Here is a 23,506-nt window from a genome sequence, read left to right as displayed (position 1 = left end):
RTAAGTAAGAGTCCGTGAGCATGTAATTAACAACTGTATCATAGCGGAGACAGGCAAGGGCCAAATTAAAGTTGCACGGGGACCCTTAATTCTAGCATTTCCTAGCTTTTGAGTGCTTCAGGATGCAATATTAACGTTCTTTTAGCTTTTAATATATGCATGTATCAACGTTCAATTAAAAGTTGAGTCTTCCACGTACCGGCATTATTCCGAGCGGTCTAAAAGCCGGTTGGTAACTTGCACTTTGACTTTGGCTTTGCTGCGGTAGCCAGCTACGGCTGGGGCATTTTGAACAGGCGCCTCTGCGTGATCGATGTGCGTACTGGAAGGCACAAGGACGGGGAAAGCGCAGAAAACCGGTGGGATTGCAGGAGGGGCTCACGCACCACGGCAGGAAAACCGGTATAGCAACAGGGATAAAATATCAGTACAAAGAAAAGTAAAAACAAAATTCTTCTATTCTTTTCCTGTTCAACTCTAGATATAAATTCTTAATTTTCTCTGTTTAACATAGCCTAGCTATAAAAATATTTTAGRATTTTGGGAAAGCTGCTTTTGTTCTTCTGAAATGAAAAAAAATGTATTGTGCTGGAAATGCATTTTTTCTCTGAGAAGGAAAAGAGCTTAGCAAGACAAATTTAGACCAAGTTGAATATTTTCAGAAGACTCATCCAATAACGTAATGGAAAAACTCTCCCACCTTCCCATATAGGGCAATATTCTTGTGTATAACTAATAAAAAATGATATTTTGCTTCTCCTTGGGAAAGATATGTTATCACCATCCATGCCTCAGTGTGTAACAAAATTCAGGCATTTGCTGTTATTCTGTTGGCCCTTAAAACTGTTTAGTTTCAATGAGACCAAAATTTTACCCCCAAATTTAATTCTAKATTTGATAACAAAGAGCTACTAGTATTTCCTCTAGTTATATTAGTGTATCTGGATTGCACTGCTTAATGTTCAGCAGCTTATTTTAGTATTTTGTCTGGGCACTYGATTAAAACTTATGGAAAAAAGGCATTTTTTATTTTTATTTTATCTCTGAAATATGATTATAAATGACCTTTGATAAAAAGTTAACAGAGAATATGTCAGGAAGCAGCTCAGAAGAGAAAGATTARAAGCAGACAGTCTAGAGAGGTGTTTAATTTCAATTTTCTTTGTGGTATAAGAAATGTGTAGATTTTAAAGCCATCATGCCATAGTTACTTTTATCAGTAGGGCGCTTTTGTTTTGTTCTGCCACCTAATTCTTTTGATGACAATGAGTCCACAGTTTTCCAATGACTGATTTCGATTTGCATGTTATTGTCAGCCTTTTATATTTTATCATATCTCCACTTTGGTTTTTATGCAGATCCTCACATCAGAACGCAAGGGCAGCCTGAGCTAAACAGCTGGCTGGATTTGCATGAAAATGGACTGCCCTTTTTCATTTGTTTGTTCTTTGGAAATTACAGTAGGTGAGTATCTGACTCAAATTTTCCAAACAAATAAAGATAAAACTTCACAGATATTAAACTGTGGTGCATTAAACTGTATCATTTTACATATAAAAAGAAAAGGATTAAACAGAATTAGTCTGTTGAGCTGACTGAGGAAAAACAATGTGAGTGACTGTCTGAAAACTAAAGATACAAAAGAACTGTAGTATCTTTGAGAGAGATTTCTCCCCAAATATTTTCCTTTCCTATGTTTAAATGATAACTAATAATATAAATATTCCCCTTGTGCATTGGAGGTATTTTTGTCAGGCAGAAGAAAATCGTAATCTGCTTTAAGTAATTACATATTTGAGAGTATTCCCATATTTTATATACATAACAGCTTAGCAGTGGGTATTCAGGTACTTTACAATTTGGATTGGCAACGTAAAGAAGCCAGAGTGTAAATGTGACTGTAGGTGGATGCCATTAAGAAGCCCTCATCGTTTTCAAGAGGCAAGATTCATAGAGCAAGGTAATATCGAAAAAACGAACACRAGAGCTTGATAGTTGACAGATACAAGCTTTGTAGATTTGAATAGTAAGGTATCAAAATAACACATGGCAGGACTTGGAGCAGTCAACAGACTTATAAATTATTTAGAGCGCGTGTGCCCTTGCGCGCCGGAAAGCTTGTCCCTTTCTCTCCCTGCGCATCGCTTGGTCTTGCAAACTCTCTTGTATCTTTAGACCATCTCAGAAACAACGTGAGCATGACTGTAACTTTCAGTTTAAGCAAAGATTTGGACGGAATTAATTTTATGACGTCTAGCTATGCTTTGGGAATTAACTGTTTTTACTCCTTGTAACTTTGCACTGGTTTATTCTTAACGTGAACCCCTGCAGATGCATAGACCACCTTGCTTTCAACTTATGGTAGGAGCTCGCATTGATAGGAATGTTTTAGAGTTGCTATATTTAAACTTCTAAGGCAAAGAGTTCTCCACTCTGAATTTCCTGAAAAAGTGATAGCTGTTAGCCTTATTTCAGATAATAAATGTTCATTCCTTTCTCAGATATTGTAAGAATTGGGTATGTATCAGTGAGTCACAGATGCGCAACCTTGGGAGAGAACTAGTCTGTCACCCTAGGGAGTAACATGGAGCTACTTAATAGCCAACATTTGAAGCAAAATTTGTTTGATAAAATATTTTTTCCTGATTATTAACATTTTTTCTATATACACCTTTTTATTAAGTACACATTGAAAAGTCAGAAGAATATTTTTTTATTATAAATGTGGCAAAATAATGCATAGTTTTCATTACACCTACATATTGAAACTTATCAGTGAAATGTGCTCTAAATAATTCATAGGYTTGTTGACATCTCCAGGCTTTGCTTTGCAGTGTTGTGCTACCTCACTGTTCAGATCTATAAAGCCTCTATCTGCCAGCCAGCAGGTGTTGACACTATTGAGTGTCAGCTCAACCATAAGGACAGTGGAAAAGGCAGTATTTAGGGATTCTTGGTGTTCCAATATTGGTTCTTTCATATGGCTAGAGAGGATGCAGATCTGCTCTGGCCTAATTGTATTAATAGTGCTTTAATACCACTTAMGACAGGCTGTTTATTCTATGGCAGTATCACTTTAGTTGGAGAGAAATATTAGCATGAAGAAAACAGCTAGTCCTAGGTAAGTGTGGTCAGCTCACGTGAGAAGGATCCTAAATGTTCACCTCCTGTGAAGCCGAAATGATTATTTTGTGAGTGCTGGCACTTAACACGAGAGAATTAAAATCTGTTAAATGGTGATCTAGTCCTGAAAATGACTAAGAGACYAAATGTATTTAAAAACATGCTCCCTCAGGTAGGGGGAGAACCGTTTTGGAAGAAGATAGGTTGCTGTTTTGAACCCAGTGGTCTTGGGACAACTAAGGAAATGCAGACTTGGGGGAACTGGGTATAACGAGCATCATGCCTCATAAGCCGGGCTTGCCTTGTGGGCAGTCTTTTTGTTGTTTTAAGGTACAGTTCTTTGAAAAACTTAGCAAGTAACGTTTTGTTTTAGGAAACCYGCATAGGGAATTTCTCCCACTTTGCTTAGCTCCCAGGGGAGACCTACACACCGCTCTACAACTCAACGTGCTAAGGAGTTGCCGTGAATATTCCCGGGCTGTAATTCAAGCCTYCGTCTGCAGGTAAGAAAACGGTGTGGTTGTGTTTTGAGCGAGGAGGTGGCTGAAGTCCTGAGAAGAGGGTGCCGTGGAAGAGCCCCGCGCGTTTCTGGTCGAGCAACGAGTATCGAGGCAGCGTTTGCAGCCGCGTGGCCTCCCGACAGCCCCASGGGCTGCCACGCGCCCGCGTGCGTGGCTGTCTCTGTGCGTACGCACCTGCATTTAGTTTCCTACAATACCTCCTAAACTGCTTCGGAAAACACTGTTATAAAGTCCTGTCTGTCAGAGCACCGAGCATGCAGAAATTTGTCATATATATAAAGAAGAGGCTGTGTGGAAATTTAATACAATTCAATATTTATAAAGGTGTCACAGGAGTACAAATAATTTTTGTTTCCTTCTTTATTTCCCTTTTTTTATTACGTTTTATTCCTGGATTTTTTCCTAAAAATATTGTATTTGCTAATTCTTTATAAATATCACAAGTAAATATTAAAAGTTGCTTTGGCATTTTTGAACAAATTCCAAGTTTTTACTGTCTTTACATTTGCATAAACCATAGCTCTCACATAGCTGTAAATGACTTAAATTACAGGCATCTAACGTGACAGCTTATCAAATTACTTAGATGTTACGATATGTAAAAAATAATGCAGAAAACAAGACATTTTGGCTTTGGAAGCTTACCAGGAAATGAATTGCTGGAGGAAAGGGAGTATTTGACTTGGTTTCAGTTATAATGAAAAGGAACAAATCATCTCAGATTTGGCGAAGTTCTGCACTTTGATTTCTGCTGGGTTTTAATCTGGGCTCACATGAGATTTCCTTCAGTGCTTGGATTTATTTGAATGACCTCTTCCTGCTAGTGCTGTTTTAATAAAGCTGGGCTGGCATGCCCACATATGAAAATCAGCAATACAGGGAGAAATAGCTAGTGTATCAAGACCAAGCTCATGAAAATCTAGTTACAATTTTTCTCTAGACTACTTCATTTTTGCAAACTGTTGGTGGATATATATTATGGCTGCAGTGTGACAATGAGAAATGGTGCGTAAGTGTAAAGGGTTAGATCGTCATCTGGAATCAAACAGCACAAATCCACATGTCTGAACCGTGTGAATTTATACTTAGCGGGGGTCGGGTGCGGTATGTGGGTCTAAATTTTGCGAGAAAAATATTATTCAAACGCAAAATTTAAAATCCATTTTTACAATGACTGTGCGATATAACTTCCTGCATAAATCTCTGGCTATAAATAACTCTTAAGTGTTACGGCCATCCTTGTGGAGTCTGTTGTAGTTTGGGGAATCAGTGTGTTGTTCAACCACGTACAACCAAAAGAAAAGGATCGTTGACCCGCCAGCAAGCCACGTGCGGCGGGGCTTGGGGAACGACGGGTGGCCTGTGCAGCAGGCAGATGCGGTTAAATCCTACTTCCACTGGGACATCCTCAGTTCAGGATTACCTGTCCTAAGGAAAAGTGTGTGTTTTGGGGAGACCCTCGGTAACCTCTTCTTCTATGTCTTGGTGCTTCCTAGTGGCGATGAGTTGGTCTCCTGTCGAGACCAGGCCAGTGCTAGGAGTCCTCCAGGCCCATCACCTCCGAATTATCCATTCTGCCCTAGAACGGCCAGAACCCGCATGCACGAGAAAGGGAATAGCTGAACTGCACATTATTTTGGATTGCTCTTGGAAAAAAAACCAAAAACAAAAAAAAAAGCAAAAAGCGTATCATTAGACTTAGTTATGCCATGGTCACTTCCAATTTCCACACGTACAGTGATGTAGAACAAATGCAGCTAGCACAATTTATTTTTTCTCACGGTAGGGCAAACTAACGATAAAACAGTGGTCTCCCTAACCCTAGGCCTCTAAGCAGCTGGATTAATTGCATTTGTTGGTAAAACAGTGTTTTGTTTTTAAAGCCTTCCATAATACTGAAAGGACATTTAAAATATCTTCACATGTTTCTCAAATTTCAACTAAGTAAAACGAATGTAGATCTTTTATGTCAATATTTTATGTCTCAGTAGGTTTTGTGTTAAAACTCCTATACAGAGATAGTGTGTGTTATTGATAACGGCAAACCGGACTTGGTGGATTTTAATGTCTTTTCCATGTTTACATGGAACATTTTGAAGCAGCAATTAAAATAATTAAGGAGGGTGAAGAAATCTTTAGCATGCAACAAAGATTTCTGCAAAATGTTAATTTCTGTCAAATAAGTGAATATATGCACAGATGCCTCCTGACAGAGGCTGTGATTTCTGAGTGCTTTGCATGCCAAATAACTTGTTTACCCCCTCAATGTTTGCCAAGTTTACTGTCAATTTACAAATAATTTCCATTTTGCTGTTTATTCTGCTGCCTTTTGATGGATATGTCTTCCAGACTTTTATCTTGCATGTAGACAAACTAATTAATATTTTCCCTTCAGGCAAATATTTTTTTCTTAGATCTAAATGTGGGTTAGATTCTTCTTAGTTTCCATATGCTTTGTTCTGTCAATCATTTCTGTTCTATGTTACTAAAAATGTACCTTTGTGGATGTCATTTCTCATGTTTTACAGATTTATTTCACCTACATATATATGTGAATGTGTGTATGTAGAGAGACATATTTGTTATATATGTGTTCATATGTGTTTAAGCAGAAAGACTGAAAATACTAACTTCAAGTTAAGATTTGATTTCTAAGACTGAATGAAAATTACGTTTTGTCCTGCTTGTTGCTGCAATTTCCCGAGCTTGACCTCATTATTTGCAGTCTCACTTGTCCATATTGCGTACGAGACACTGAGTATGTCTACWCTGCACTTTCAGTCCAGATTCCGGCACGTCTTTTTGCCTTAGCCCACCCGCRCTAGCCACTTATGAACCCTTCAACCTAGGCATATTTCCCATTTCCTTTCCATTCACTCTTCTCCTCCCAAGTCCCAAAGACAGATTGTCCTGCTGTCACCCGGGAAAGAGCTGTGCAACATCTCAGCAGGTCCACAGCAGACAAATCCTCCCAGACAAGCAGCCTGGTGTGGAGCAGTCCTTGGCTTGTGGGAAGGATGTTTCCTCCTCGACTAGCTTAGCCAAACTCGGCGGACCTTCGTGTGCCGACTGCTCCTCGTAGTGCTGCAGCACGGTCCTAACCACAGGGACGCCCCTTCTGCAAAACCTTTCATCAGCATCTAGGTATGATTTCTGACAGCTAAATATTGACATATTCAAGGAACCAGATTTCCATATAGCCTCTGCAGCTTCCATGAAGCTTTGAGAAGGTATTGGAAAATATAACGTGTGATAATAATTTTTATATAGGAACCCTTTATATTAACTGTATTCCTCTGAGAAAAACACAGGTGGTATATTGCGAACAGGCTTACCAGTCATAAAAATATCTATGCAAAAAATATTCCAAACGATTCTGTTTACAGAATGCTTGGTATTTCCTATATCTGGAAATATTCTAGTTGTAGCTCCATATGTTGCAACTAGTCTGACRAGATTTCTTTTGAGCTGTTTGCAGGTTGCAGTCCGTCTGTATGGCTGGGTGCTGGTGCCTTCAGGTTTGGGGCCCTGCATTGTGGGCATGATTATCTTGTTGAGTTTACAGGCACAGAAAAGTGGAATTGCAATTTAGCAGGATTTGAAGAAACTTCCTAATTTGGCAGAGAGTTAGCTGAGTAAAATCTCAGCAAGAGCCCTTGCTTTTTGTTACTGGTTCTGTTTTAATGTGTCACTACAATTTTCCATGCTTCTGCTTTTATTTATGTCATCCTAGTCAGGAGGACCAAGAGTTAAAAGTGAAATGCATTATCTTCACCAACCTCAAAACCTGTTGAGAAAGGAGGAGAAATTAAACCAGGACAAAACCTAGCAGTGGAGCTRTTTCCTTTGAGCTGCCTTATTAACCAGTCAAGCACTTGACTGCCACTGTCAGCTATATTTCTTTAGAGAAAAAGTGGCATTTTGAAAAATACAAATTCACCGCCTGCACAAGTTAATGAGGCCCTTCAGCAATGTTCATTGATAGTGTAAATTCATCATAATACAGTGCTACAAACCATAAATGGGATATGCACACAGGAAATCATCCGCTATTAGAAATTTGCCAGACACGAAAAGAAAAAGAAGCCATTGATAAGCAGAAAACTCATCTCAATTGCTCCACACTGATGGGCGTGCGGCACATTAGCAATGCCAGATAGTGCCACAATGAGAACTTATTAGGTGAACTGAGGTAGCTCGTCAAGTATATTTTGCTCCCCCTTTTTCATGTTTTATGGACTCTCTCAGCTGCCTTCCTTACATTCGTGAATGTCAGGTAAGATAAAGTTTGCTGTGTAAGAACTACTATCAACATAAAGGGACAAATGTTCTAAAATACATCCTTTTTCCGTATGTATAAAAACATGCATGTGCATTTAATTGATTTTTCTTTGCATTTGCAAGTGATAGCTTTACATGCACCAAATTAGCTTAAGAACTGTATGATATACCAGGAGTGGACAGTAATAAAAACTGGTGAAAAAGGCCCAGAAAAAAATATATAAAGGTGACTTCCTGGTCTTTTAAATAATTAACTAGCAGTGCTGTTTTGCTATCCATACGAACTAATAAATCTTGCTTCTGCAGTACAGTACTGATGTTGTTGAACAGTATCGGTTTAAAAATCCCTGGGACCATTAGGCCAATACTTTACAGTAGTGTGATTTCTCTGATGGCCAGTTTCTCTTATTCTCCTTCAAGGAATGAATTGAAAAATGGATCATTTACGTCAKGTTTATAAAATGATCAGCTTCTGAAGAGAAGGACAGGCATTCAGACTTGCAGAAATCTTGAAGATGGTTGATTTCCAGAGTGAAGCATGAACAAATGTTAACGCATAATCAAATTATGTGAATTATCCCTACAAAATAAARTAGACTCATATGAAAATGCTTTGGAACATTCATCCGCATTTATCTCCTGTGGCCCCAATTCAAAGTGKAAGGAGATCCAAGGAAAAACAGCATTGGATTAGAAAGCAAGCCACTACACTGACTTCCTAATGCTGAGTGAGAGCCAGGGATGACCAGAAACCAGCAAAGACCCATGAATAGTTGAATTCTGGAAGATGTAAATTTTGAAGCATCTCTCATGCAGTGTCTTTGGTTTCACAAAGGAAGAAAAGTTGAGGATGGTGGAGTCTCGTCTTCCATCTCACAGACCTGCTCCTGTAGGCTCCCAGAGGGGCTTATTCTGGACCCATCTGAATACATGGAAACCAGGAAGAACAAATTCCTTTTTTTCCAGTGTCGCCTGTTTCCTTCAGCTGGTATGTATTTGTGCCATCAGTTGTACAAGGCACTGTGCAGAATAGCAGAAGTCTAAGCAAATATTTCTCCAGTTTRTAAACAGGAATAATGATGCTGCCTGGAACATTATTAGGTGTAACCGAGCACAAATTGCAGAGGTCGGTACTTTCTCTTCCCTCTAGCCCTAAAGCCATAAATCCTTGTGCACAGTTTCTGTGAGCCCTTCTGGTGTCTTTCTTGTGGCCTTATACGCTCCCCTCCTAACAAACCTTTCCAAACTATTTCAAAGCTGACAGGCCGGAGGGATGCTCTCCAACCTCCTGCGTTACTCCTCCCTTCCTCTCTGCTCCAACAGCTTCTCCTCTGCTTTTCCCCCTGCCCTATCTGACCCTCCCCTGGCCCTAGTAGCCCTACTCTTCCGAACCAGTTTTTCTCTCAACTCCTGCCAAAGTCCATATGATGATCCCCAAAGGGATCTCGGAGTTTGGCTTCAGAACGGGTGATTTTCAAATAAATCTGGAGTGCACGTTATTTAATGCACTGTGGACTGTAAGAGATGAAACAGAGTTACAAGCTATTGTTCCTTTTGCCCGCTTCTCAAATCCCCAGCTGATAATTATGAACAATAGATGAAAATGTGTTTGGTATATATCATATGAAGAAATCTTATGGAAACATTAGGCAGCCTATTATTGTAAGGCTCTTGTAAATACTGTTTTGTAATAAGAACCTATCTAAGATGATGTAAAACTTAATATTCCTATTAACAAGATGTTCTATACTATTTCCAATTCATATCAGTGAAAATGCATTTTAAATTACAAAGTACTCATATTTTATCTAAGTCAATGTTCTGATTCATGTGCCTCCTCTTTAATCCTATTTTCATTCAAAGTTTCACAATTCACATCTTCTTTTTCCTATTTTATGTAATATTTTCTGTGTTTTCAAAATGTAATCAAAGCTTGTTAGCTTCTACCCAGCCATGTTTGGTTGAATGGGAATATTAATAATACCAGCTATTGATGTCTTTATGTTAAAATTTGATTTATTGAGCAAGTGGCATATAATCTGTGGGGAAAATACCTAGAGATAACACCTTGAGATGATTAATTGTGTTTACAGTGCATTCCTGTAATAATTGTTTACAAGAAAATTTATGCATGAGTTGCTGCCCCAGTTCAAAAGAATAACTCATCAGATTGTCAAGCTCTCTGCTCTTGAGTATTCTAGCTAATTGCTATCTCTGCTAGTTCAGCGTCATAAATCCTTCCTCCACAGAGCTGAGAGCAGAATTTTTGGATCATGGTTTGTCATGCGATGAAAACCTTTTCTTCCCTGGGAACCTCAGCTTTCCCATGCAGGCAGAAAAAGATCCTTTTAAGGGGATGATATCTACAGGAGATTGTGACAAGTTGCCCACTGGCACTGGGCATAATTTTTGTAATGGGATTTTGTAATCATGTGTGAAGATCTGCTTTGGGTAAATTTACYAGTAATATTATTGATAATGAATAGCATATGAGCACGTAGAGCTACTCTTCTGTATCTGAAAAATATTGAATACTCCGTTCTTTTGCTCTCTACTTGCGTGTTGCTTTCTCCTTTGTTAAGTGCTGCAGGGTAGGAATGGTAGGATAGGTTGGAGAACGTTTTCTTTGCAGCCATCTGTGCTTATTACTGATCTAATAACAATTGCACAAAYCTGCCTTTTGGAATTAAATCTGCCTTATAAGTTCACATAGATAAGCACACTTTTCTTTTGCATAGCTTCATGGATTTTGGTTTCTACTCTATTTCCAAATTTCAGATTAATTACTTCATAACTAACTTTACTGTAGTTGCAGGAGTATTATTGTAGGAGTATGTTGCCAGGAAGTGGCTGATAATGTTCAATAATTCTTGATTACATTCCAGTTCCAGTCCATGATCATGATTATACAAATGTTTCTGGTGCTATTTTTCAGTTCAAATCCTTCTTTTCATTTTTTTTCCCTCCTTGTTGACAGTGTAGTGGTCAGAATACAAGAGAAAACGACCTATTTGCTAGTTTAATTAAAGATGTCAGTAAAATCCTTAAGGTTCGCCTGGGAAGGAGCAGATTTACTTGCTGCTTTTATGCACACTGTGGGATTTAAACATTTTGAGAATTGCTTTGGTGATTTTTCCCAGGAGATAAAGGAATGGATTAAGTGAAGTAGTTTCTGACTATAATTGGTCTGGTTTAAACACTTTAAAATAACTTTAAGAAATACGAAAACACAAAACAGGTTTTGAAGTAGAGATTTAACTTTTTTTTCCTAGCTATGTGTTTATTTCAGCTTTGGTGTCTCATTGTGAAGCATCAAAGCGTGTTGTACGTAAGGTAGTATATATATATGTACTTTAGCTGCCCCCAACAGCAATCCAGGCAAAGAGGRCAGATGTCTGAAGGGAAGAAACAAAAGGAGCAAATCTGAAGAAACAGTGGGGGAAGAGAAGACGACGACGTAGGGGCGGGATGGGAGGAGGAGGGTTTCAGCCTTTGGGTAGGGTGTTTGCTCTTTTCAAACAAAGTAGGCTGTGTGTGCCTGTAAGCTCGCCCAGTATTTTCAACCGCCCTTAACGAACCCGGCTACATCAAAGCAAAGGCTCCCACCACCTGCTGCTTAGGTGCTCCCGGCACGTTACTTTTGCGGCTGGCACGTGAGCGCTGCTCCTTTCTGTTGGTGAATTCAATCAGCCGTACGCGCGGGGCACTGCAGAAAAGCTGTGCTGTCCGCTTTCCGGGCAAACACGCGGCAYCCTCCGTTCGCCTCCTTTTGTTTCGGGTAGGTGATCAGCCAGTGACAAGGAATTGCTGCCAATGGCTCGTGTCAAATTCATTTGGAAAGACAGAGGTACTTTTGGCAAGARGCAAGAACTTCAGATGACTACACCAAACCTAACGCTGTGATTCCCCTRTTACCATCAGGTCTCGCAACACCAGCTGCACTGGGCGCACGTGATAAAATGCACTCAAAATGCATTCAAAAACATATACCCGGCTACCGAATACTTAGGCTTGTGGTCCAAATGAATGTGGATCAGTATTAGRCATGTAGTAATGTTATCTCATGAAAAGTTACCAATAGAAAGAAAAAGAGCTAAAAACCCCCAAACCTTGCAGGCAGGTTTTCATGAAAAGTAGATGCAACAGCATAACACGAGGCAGATTCTGTAGGAAATACTAGACTCTAATCTTACAAACTATTCTAACCATGCCTATCAAGAAACATTAATAACAGTGTTATTGACAGAGTATTCATTTACAGTCTTTCTGTTGGATACAATTAACATTTAGATGAGAGACAGTTATAGGAACTCAGATGATATATATGAAAGAAACAATGACTCATCTTTCCAACAGTAACGATATCAAACCTCGCAGCAGCGRAATTACATTCACCCTAGCTTCAAAAAAATTTCACGGACCTTACRGTAGAAGTCAACGTGTTCCTATCAGAAGGATTGCAGTGCACGATATCCTTACTCAAAGAGAGGGAAGAATTTCTTTGTAATTTGTCAAACGCTGGGATGAATGCCTTCAGGGCAGGAATCCATAGCGCAACAGGAAAGGGCTGAGGTGGACAGTTCGGCTCCGGAGTCATTGGGAAGAGGATACTGTGCCCATCCACCAGGTTTTTCTTCTAGGCAGCCTGGAGGTCGCTATCTAATTAGATTAATCTTCACATCACACACGTGAAAGTCAGCAATGACAGAACCTGCGCACGGGTTCGTGCCAGCTATCCTCAGACCCCAAAATTTTAGAAGGCTGAAGTTAGGGGAGATGAATCCCATTCCTTAATGCGATACAGCAAAAGTGTCAGTGGAAATCGCTAGTCTAAATCTCCTTGGAAGTGACTACTGTGGGAGTTARCGGGCTCGAGACTCCTTGTATTAGGGAGCCTTCCTTCCTTCTTCGCCTCTTTGCCTGCCTGAATGTCTCTTCACCTGACTATGTTCTCCACAGTTTTGGAAGATGTCTGATCAGAGGGAAGACTAGCAGAAAAATGAGAGCAATCACCAACTGACGTTCAGGAAACCTGGAATTATGACAAAACATTCTACCTTAAACACTCTCCACTTGCACACCATGAAAAGTGCTCCGCACCCAGCATTTTGGTAATTAAGCAAATGATGTTTGTGGTTAGAGAAAGTGCAAAAACAATAATTTATTCGTTACATTCCCTTATGTTCAGAACAAAAATTTTAGACAAAATGACGCCACAGTAAAAAGACTCATAAGCCTTAACATGGAGTTATCTCCAGCTATCCAGCTTTAAATCTAATCTATACTAGTCTGTCAGTAGTTTATTATTTGTATTAATTCTGTACTGTATATTTTACATTTTGTAAAAACACCTAGAGCATGCATATTAAGCAGTTAAGAAAATTAATCTGCTTGAACAGTGATAAGATTTGTAAAATGAAATTGTCACAAATTAGGAAGACATTTGAAGAAACCACGTTAAGAGGTACTGAAATGTTCCTGAAGAAATGCCACACACTGCTGTGGGCAGTAATGAAACATTTTCACATAAAGTGCTACATAAACACATACAAAATGCAGACATATGTTAGCAGGTTACGGAGTGTAAGAGTGATACAGTAGTGGTGATTATTTGTAAATATTAATGTTATCAAAACTTAAGGTTCTTTCCTGGTCTTGGACTCTAAATGTAGATAATTACATGGAAGAGTATGCATCGCCAAAGCTATCCAATGTAACGTACATTCAGCRCTTCTGAAATACTGTCCTGTTTATTGATCTGCAGTATATAATAGATTTATGTTTAGATACCAGTGCATATATGGCTTAAAACATACAAATTTAAAATAAATATGAAACTAATCATACTATATACACTTCCGCATGGTTAAGTATTTGCAGCTCCAAGAGTAGTCAAAATATGGAGGTGAAGTCCATCTACAAATATATGTTATTCACACTGAAATAATTTTTCGTGTATAGTATGTATCAATTCTGTTATCAAATTGGTGATATTTTATCTATATATTCWTCTATCAAATGTTTCTTGTGTATGTGTCCATCTGATATGTAAATAGATCTTTTTTTTCTAGATACCTGTTTGTTTAACTGAGAGTAGATTACATATTTCTATAGCTTACTGGACCTAATACAGTATCTCAAAAAAGTAAACCTGTAGCAATCTGAGAAACAGCAGTAAAAACTTGGGCTTTAAGAATATACTGTTAGTGGTCTTTTGGTCTGGGGTTTATTCCCAACCTATTACGATTCATTTAAAGCCTCATTTTTTCACTGCTGGGTTTTGGGTTTGTCCCTGTATTAAAAATATAGCAAATTTCTCAAAATGAAGATAAAAGTACAATGCTCCAGAATCYAAAAGGTAAACTACCAGAACAAGTGAGATGGTTGACTATCTATACCGAGATTCTTAACGAGCCTTTTTTTCACAGGAAATTTTGCTTTTTCAAAATGTTTGCTTGAATTATAAAGCAATCTCTGTACTCAAAAGTGACAAATCACTTGAGATTTGGTTCTGAATAGTGCTGAGAAAATCCCTATTTGCATATCTTTAAAGATACTGCTCCAGTAAAAACAGGAATTCATAACTTTAAAACCTTTACAAGCCCCACAACTTTGAAATAAAATAGTTCTTGGAAGCACTCCCCACTTGTCAGGTCAGGCCTTCTAGCTGACGTGTTCTGAAGTTAGAGAAATTCAAGCAAAACAGACTCGATGATCTTAATCTATTTAATAGAGGGTATTTGTCTGCATCACAGAATTACATCACTGTTTTCCATTCTATGAAACCAGAAATAGAAAAATCAGAGAAGTTAACAATATAATCGTATTGCAGAAAGTCTATCATTTCTGACTACTTTTATCCGTATCTATTTTCTGCTAAAGAATATAGTTGCAGCAGACATTCATCAGAGACGTGCCGTGTGCTCTATGGACATCGATCAAACGGAGCACGCAGTCGTTCCGCTCGGTTCTGGATCAGCCCTGGTCTCCCACAAATAGGAAAAATATGTAGGCCAGTGATATAAATTATAGAAGGCGTGATAGGATTAATTCACATTTCATAGGCAGTTTGGTGTTGTTTAGTTATCAATCCGATGAGTCCATATTGATTTTATATCAGTAATACACCGCATTTGTGTGTCGCGTTGAAGGCATGGAAACCGAAGGCTTAAAAGCGAAGCGGTTTTTCCGCCGGAGCGCTGTCGCAGGACACGGCCCACAGGCTGTCCGCAGGTTCGGGAACACGTAAAACGTTTGGGAGAAAGGAATCGATGCTGACAGCACTGTTTGATCTAAATTTCAAAGGGAAAATTGRAACCATACTCGGGGTGTGAAGAGGTTCTGTAAACAGAATAATCCGCACCACGTCGCTCCTCTCCAAAGCTGATTCCCATGCGAGATCGTGCAGCCAGCAAGTAAAGCTGATGACTCAGGGACCGAAGGTGAACGTGGAGGGTACCCGGGGCTTTTCAGAAATATTGCCCACCRCAGCAGGTCAGATAGTTTATGGAAAAAAAAAAAAAGAATGAAAAAACAACTTCATCCTATACCCATCGGTCTTTTCGCTCGATACGTGACTCACCTGTTAATGACAGCGGCACGTCGGCGCTATGTTGCGCATTAACATTTTACTAACTACACGGAACGGAGGAGCTTTTGCCAAGTGCTGTCCCCAGTTCATCAACTGGCTTTGAAAGCGGAGGCGTTAAGATTTGCAAACAAATAATCAGGCGCGTGTATTTTCCAGGTACGCCGGTTCTCAGAAACCCCTTTGCTTTTCAGAAAAGAGTTAACTTTCATGATGAATCTCTCTTTTCTTAGATATTTATTAGAATTGGACTAATTAGGTCAGGCAAAATAGAAATTAATCAGAATCTTCAGCTGAAGATCAGAAGCAGCCAGTTTTCCTTCTTTAAAATAAYATTTCCTTTTTTTTTTCTTTTTCTTTATCTCTGTTCCTCCTGTCCTCATATAGAAACAGATGTGAATGAATTCCCGAAAGAAAATTTGTTCTTATGGCATTCTGGTTCAACTTCTTTGTCCGTATCAATCCCCAAAAGATAGTAAACAGACATTGTTTGCAGGAAGATTTTATGATCTGTTTATTGCAGGTCCTTTTCATATTTTTTTTAAAAAATGTGAAGAAACCTAAGTCTCTTAGAGATACGATTGCATAAAGCAACTGAAAGTATGCAATTTTAAATCTGATTTTTCAGTAAATATTGCACTGCTAGTAAAAAAAGTCAGACTGAAAAAAATGAAATCTATTCTCGTAACAGCCTAATAGGATGGATAATATTGATAGTTATCATAAAAGCTGTCTGAGTGAATATTCCTAAAATCAAATATAACCCATATATTACCAGCACAGCAAAACTCCTTGCCATGCCCAGATACTAGTCTGGACCTTATAGTAGTTTGTAGAACTGCCTTAGAGCTAGCAGATCTGGCTATTTTAACACAGACAGAGGACTCTTGTGCCTTTCCATTTCCTGGAGCACTTTCTGGTTCTTGCAGGTTGRGAAACGACAGGTAGAAAAGTCCGAGATTTCTGTAAGTACACAATATTGCATATTAAGTATACAATTTGACTGAAGTCATTATAGTGCTGTGGTTCCCTGTTTGGCCACACTGATATTTTTTTCAATTTAGTTCATGTATCTTTRGAAGGGGGTTAGGCCAAACAGAAACAGACAGTTGTATGTGAGTATCCAAGGGGATTAGTATGGTACGACTAGATCCATTTAGCTGTGTCGAAGTAATGATAGTGCCTCAAACAAAGAAATAAAGAGTCATTGTTTATACAGATCTGATTTTCTTGAATTCCCATTCATTCACTGTTCTATTTTAAGAAGGAAATCATCACATCTAAGAGCACATGGGAAAGGCATAGCTTAGCTCATGACCTAAAGGCACAAAGATGTATGGTGAAAGCTAGGAATTTCACTTTTTTTTTYCCCCCAAATTCTACTTTCAAATTTGCATGCCTCCTTTCTTAAATTCCCACAGGTAAATTTGGGCCCAGGGATCTATTTTACTATAAAATGCCCATGCTACTTCCAGCATGAGGGTGTGTGTAGGTGGGTGGCTGTAGACCACCATGTGTTATAGGACATGTAGCCATTGGACATTGGATCCATTGCAGAGCAAGGAATGAGTAGAACAACTCTGAGCTACAGATCCTGCAATTTAACATCACACTACCATAAATAAAGTATTGGATTTGATTTTCTTAATAAAAAATGTATTTGGGGAGGAGACAATTTCAACCTTTTCTTTTAGAAAATTTCACCATGCTAAAAACTGCATTTTCTATTGAAAATTTGTTTTGGTAGGAAATTACCTACTAGAATTAAGAAAGAGCTCTGAGCTTTCTGAATGAAAGTTTATTGCTCTTTGACAGAACATGTCCTTGTGCTGAAACAGCTTATTGATAGTTCTCCATTAGAATTAGCAACATTTAGAAAACTAAAATCGACAAATCAAGCAGCATGCATGCAGAAACGTGCAGTGTCTACTGGGACAGTCAAGGAAAGACCTGCCATCAATATCAAGGTCAGAGGGACGCAGCAAGGCTCCAGGTGATATCTTGTACTGCTAAGGCTCCTCTGCCTGCAGAAGAGCCCAGAGCTCCACAAGCTGCTGAGGTTTATTGCAGTCACTGGTATTTTACTCTTTGGTCAGTCCTACTGGTTATTAGTTACAGTAGCTAAATATGACCTGTATCTGAGGAACTCACTAGCTTAGTAAATCTCATATTTGATTTGTATACATTTTTACAAACAATGACTAAACACTTCTATCTCCAGTAACTGTGACATTTGGATACTCCTCCTAACTTAGGGATTGTCGTTCAGAAGGAGTATACACTACTGGCAGAGGCGTGGGTGCTCAGTGGCTCTCTACGTGGACCTCTATGTCCTGGGCCATCATTTGCACGATGGACTTCAGCAGGAGTTTTTTGGAGGCAGCTCACAGCTCCGGAGCTGCGCCRTGTGAGCTCCCTGCATGCTTTTAGGCTGTGTAGCACACGGCTGTAGAGCACAGTGCAGTCACCAGAGCGGGCATGAATACCTGTGAGGGCCACCTCCACTGCCATGGCGCCCAACACAGGCTAATCTAGCCACATTTAAAAGTGCAGGATAGTAATTCGTTGTAATATTAATTCATTGTGAAAATGCTTTAAAAAAAAATAACTACGTTTAAAAATCAAGCTGATTTTTTCCCTCATTCTCATAGGAGCTGATAGCATCCGAAGATATAAGAAGTAGACAATAGGTGATAAGAAGTTTTGGTCACTGAACATTAGAAGATGTTTTGAGAAGTGCAACAAGCATACTTCACTATCCTCTTGCATTTACTAAATATTAGCACATCCAACAGCAAAACAAAGAGTACTGGCAGACCAAATTGCACATTAAAAGAGAATGGGGAAGAAAATCTCAGTGAAGGTTAACTTAAATCAACCTTCAGATGTGAGTCAGAGCCTCTAAGCTACGATTTTAAAAGCCTCAGTCGCTGGCCTCATAGCATCCTTTAGACAGTTAGTTTTAAAAACTCTCTGTATCCATACAACAAAAGAATTTTTTAAAACCTGGATGAGATTTTTGAAGATCTTACTTAGGAGAAGGCGGCTGTGGAACGTCCAGACTTCAACCCCTCAGAGCAGGCAGTGCACTGCATTTGGAGAAGGACTCTTAAACACAAAGATGATAGTGAAGTCAGAGAAACTCTTTATAACCTCTTTTAGGCAGAAAAGAGTCTTTACTGTTGTCATTTGTGGGGCTCCTTGAATTTGAATATTCAAGTTAAAAGGGACACAGATGTGTTAGGTAACATTTAGCTCTAAATGAGCAATGGATGGTTTGGTTGGCAAAAGTGATTTGTGTGTTCTCATTGGTATTTCATTATAAAATCTTATCAGATTAAAGATAAATTAAAAGGATTAAACTTAAAGGAGCTCATTATTATGAGGGCTCATCTGGTTGACTTAATAATGAACTGGGGTAGCTCATGAGGGAKTTTCCTGATTGCTGTTGGTGGGATTGCTGACCCAAGCTCCTGTTTTTAGGATTCTGTTAAAATATACATGCCACACTTGTCACTCAAAGCAGTACTAAGGTGACCACTTTACAGTTTAGGAGTCTGGGCTTTTCCAGTTACATATTTCCAACGTTTGCAAGATTGCTTTAAGACTATGTATCTTTTAAATGATTTATCTTCACCTAGAGCAAAAAAGTGGGTCTTTTTTGACTTTACTGGGCTTTGGAACAGGTCCTACTATAGAATTCTCCAYGGTGTCTCATAAGACCTTTAGAAAGGCTATTTTACCCGAGCAAATTATCTGCACCAAATCCTTGGTGAGAGGGACATTGGTACACTAAAATGGACTGAAATCATCAAATAATTTCATAAAGAACAACCTTCAGAAAATAACACCTTTTTATTCCTTTTGCAACGGTAYTTGAACTGAAGTAGCAATCTTGGTTTAGGTATTTGGCTAGTGCAATTTTATTGACTTCAGYAGAATGACAAGATGGTGCGAAGATCTCTGCGTTCCTCAGTCACTGTGTCAGCTTTTTCTCTAAATACTCAGCCTCCAAGACAGTGAACAATATGATTTTTAAACTCATTTATGCTGTCTTATAAATACTGTTTATCTTTTTCCTCTTCCCAGTATGTTAATTATACAGTGTTAAATGTCCTGAAATATAAATACCTTAACTGCCAAAATCAGAGCATGGTACTGAGAACACTGTAAGAGTGCTTTATTGGAAAAGAAATAATAKATTTTCACAAACGCTTGCTTATTGACCTTCTAGAAACTCAGTTCTGGTGCTTTTCAGCACACATTAATGTTCAACAAACACTTCGCTATTTGATCATCTCCTGATGCTGTTCGATCCTCGATATTCAGTGGAACAGGAGACCTGATACACAGCGCGTTGTACTCCACTACATCACTTCAAACCAAGCCTTTACCATCTGTTTCAACCTCTAATTACAAATGCAAAATAACACAATTCACAATTGCATCATAAAAAAGTAAAATATAAGTGATTTAAATGCATGTGTGTGTTCCTTATGCAAGGCAGCATTCATCTGTTATGTTTTACCACCTTCTAGAAACAACTCCAGGGTGAAATTTCTCGTCATGGAAGCAAAAAAGTGATTTCATTGTAAGAGGGATTTTTTTTTTTAAGGTGTATTTACTGGATATTGTGTCATCTTGGGGTAGATGATTTGTCCAGAGCATTCTGCCATCTTCCTGCTCCTACCGCACACAGCGGGGAGCTCTTCCAGCTAAACATGCTCTCGGCCGGTTTCCTACAAAATGCAGCCATGTGTTACAGCTGCCCTTCCCTCTCCTACAAATCTGTACATACTTGTATCACTATATTTATGTAGGCTTTTTTTTAAGGTATGGATAGAAAGACCTATGAGTTCCAGGCAGATCATTTCCTTCCTAGGGCAAAGGTATTAGTAGTTTTAAAAGCAGCCTTTAATTATCCCATGTCATGGAGCTTTTCCCAGTTCTTACATTCCAGGAGACTGCATTGTGAAGCAGTAGTTAAATGTGCCCACCTCCGCTTTTTTAAAAAAATCACATTTTTATTTTTTGATGTTTAGGATACTTATAACATTACGTCTATTTTCACTGTAATATGTACATGCTTAACAACTTTTATTTTCCATCAGGATTCACTATTGCAGTTCTTCAGTCGCATTTCTTGGTCTTGACTAAGCATCTTGCAATTTCTCAATAACTTTTTGGTATTGAGACACCCCAAACTGAAGCTTCCAGTTTTCTGGAAGCTCTAGTTTTTCTCCATCCACGCYTGCCTTGAATAAATATGATGCCTGAGTTTGGGAGAAGAGCAAACTAAAAAAACGAGCCCCCCTGGGGAGAAAGCAAATGATTCGCAGAAGCAGCTATTAGGGAATATCAGCCTGGCATGCTAAGCTCAGCTCTTCTGGCAAGCAGTGAGTATTTTAAATGTAGCAGAGAGTATGAACTTCTGAACCCTGCAACATTTGGAGCCTTTCTGGGTAGTAAACTGCAATCCACATGAAGTATCAGATCTTACCACATGGCCTGTATAGCATCTATGCTCACCTTCTATCCACAGCCCTCTTCCCTCTGCTTTAGCCTCCTCTTCCCATTCCCTCCTCCTCTGCATTCGTAAAGYAAGGGCCCAAGAGGTTGAACTTCATAGATTAAAAATGAAAGCTGGAGACTTTATTTTCACTCTAACCTCAAAGGAACAATTAGCAAGGGCTAACACCCCTTCAAATCAATGGGAGACTTTTCAATTACTTTGAAAAGCTTTGGATGAGGATCTAAAAAGAGCAAAGACTTACTCCTAACAAAGCCATTTGAATAGGGATGCAAAGCTGTTAATCAGGCTCCCCTTGCAGACTAGATGCTAAAGGGAAATGATCGGAACACAAGAACACATAGTACCTTCACGTAATGTCGTAGGGTGGCTGACAATTGTGTCACTAAGGAATCTTTAAGGATAACTCATGGTTATTTTAATATTTAATGTGTATTAAAGGGTTAACAGTGCAGCTTGTTTATTAAATCTCATGGCAAACACCTGGGAGAGTCCTGCTTGTTTTAGCTGTAATAGGCTGGTGGGGGTGGGAGGAAGAAATTGTCTCCTGCTGGGGAAGAGGAGGAGGAAGGTYTGGAAGGCTCCAGCCCGTGCTGAGGGCAGGGCAGGCCTTGGTGAGTGTTTGCAGCAGGCAGGGCTCTGCCGGTGCTGATTTGAGTGATATCGAAGGCAAAAGGGCTGTTTAGGCTCAGTGATACTTTGCAGCATACTTTCTCTTGTCTAAAACCAAGCTGCTATTTTTGTATGATATTTCAGTTGTTAGCTTGTGATTTCCATCCACTTTTAGTTCTTTTGTATTAGAATGTGGAGCAAACTGCCTCGTGAAGCCTACCGCGCAATCACTGCAGCACAGGATGTGTTTGGGGTTTCCAGTAGAAGAACAACAACTTTGCTTTTTAACTAACAATAGCTTGTATGGATATTGGGAATTGTAAGACTAATAACAATTTTGATGAGTGCTTCTTGAATAAGTGCTGGCTTAATGAGGGGCAGGGTTAGGGTCCCACTGGCCGCGTGTCTCGTTCTGGAGTTGCATCTCTTAGGATGGCRTTAAAGCTCCTGTTGCGGTATGGGWCTGATGAGCTGAGCTCTGGTGAGGCTGTAAGCTATCAAGAATGACTTAAGGAGTTACTTTTGGAGGATGTCTTCCAGGCTTTCATATTGTGTGTTCAAACAACCATTAGCATGGTGACAAACATGACTATTCACAAACATTTTGGAGTTGCATATTTCTGTTTTCCTTTCCTTCCAGTCAGCTGGAGTTTCATTTTTGTAAACAAGTAACTCTATACAGTAATGATTTTGTAGCTTTATTTTTCTTTAAAAAAAATAAAGCTCTGCAACTGAACTTTTTCCTCTATGTAATTTGTTTTTTGAAGTTGTCATGGAACATTTCTGTTAAGAAAAATAACAAATCCACTCATAGTATGAATTGGCTTTATTTGAAAAAAATATAGTTCCAGATGCACTGAGATTAAATTATTTGGCAGCAAGAGATTTTTGGGTCCATTCCCTCTGGAATGACATAGTTCTGATGAAATAATTGCTGAAAGCAATTGATTTTAAAATAACATGACCTGCGCTTKAACAAAAAGAAAGAGAAGAAAAAAGAATTTGGCCTCAGATAGTTCACTAAGTTGCTTTTTCCCAGGCTTGCTTATTGCTTTATTTAAAAGCTCACTCAGAATAGACCCATTAAATRCTCATATTCACTAATTATGAGCTTGTCTTTTCTTTGGAAAAAGCCTATAAAGGTTTTGGATTGAGGTCAGAAAGAAAAGGGACATAGTTGGCAATTCAAAATTGCAGGTTTTTGTTGTTTTAATACCAGTTGTGTTTGGACTTTTTTCATATTATGCAAATGAATCTGGGATACCAGAGCCTGGAAAACGCTGATGGTGTGAACGGAAGAAGACTATGGTTGCACGTGGTTGGTGGGAATGGTTCACTTGTGTAGGTGTTGGAAATAAGACTTCCCCAGCTGTAAAAGAAACGCTGTGCTAACGTGATTTTTTTTTTTGCTAAGCTGCAATTGCCTCTTACAGTCACACTTTTTGTCCTGAAAATAGTAATGTCCACGTTACTGAAAATACTGAACAGGGCCTGTCCTTAGCGAGTGCCCTTGCAGCCTGCTATTCCTTTCCCTGCTGCTGCCTCCTCTCCTCTTCCTCTCCGCCCGCCTTGCAGGCTCCAGCTCAGCTTCATCTTCCTCCCTCCCGGGGGGCAGCGTACGGGATGCTGCAAGGCAGCCGGCACGCGGTAGCGGGTTTGCATCTCGGCACTTGGCAGCACGCGGCTGGCCTAGCGGTGCTGGCGCTGCGAATCCGGACCGGCCCTGAAAGCGGGGRAGTTTGCCTATGGATTTCACTGACGCTCGACTGTATTGAAACCATAATTCCCTTAAAGGAGGCCTGCGTTTAAACAAAATAGATGAACAGTGCAGTATTTAATTCTGTTTTTTTT

This window comes from Rhea americana, unplaced genomic scaffold, assembly GCF_003343005.1.
Source record: "Rhea americana isolate MKP2758 unplaced genomic scaffold, rheAme1 scaffold_125, whole genome shotgun sequence".
Taxonomy (NCBI): Eukaryota; Metazoa; Chordata; class Aves; order Rheiformes; family Rheidae; genus Rhea; species Rhea americana.
This window is presented reverse-complemented; position numbering follows the sequence as displayed.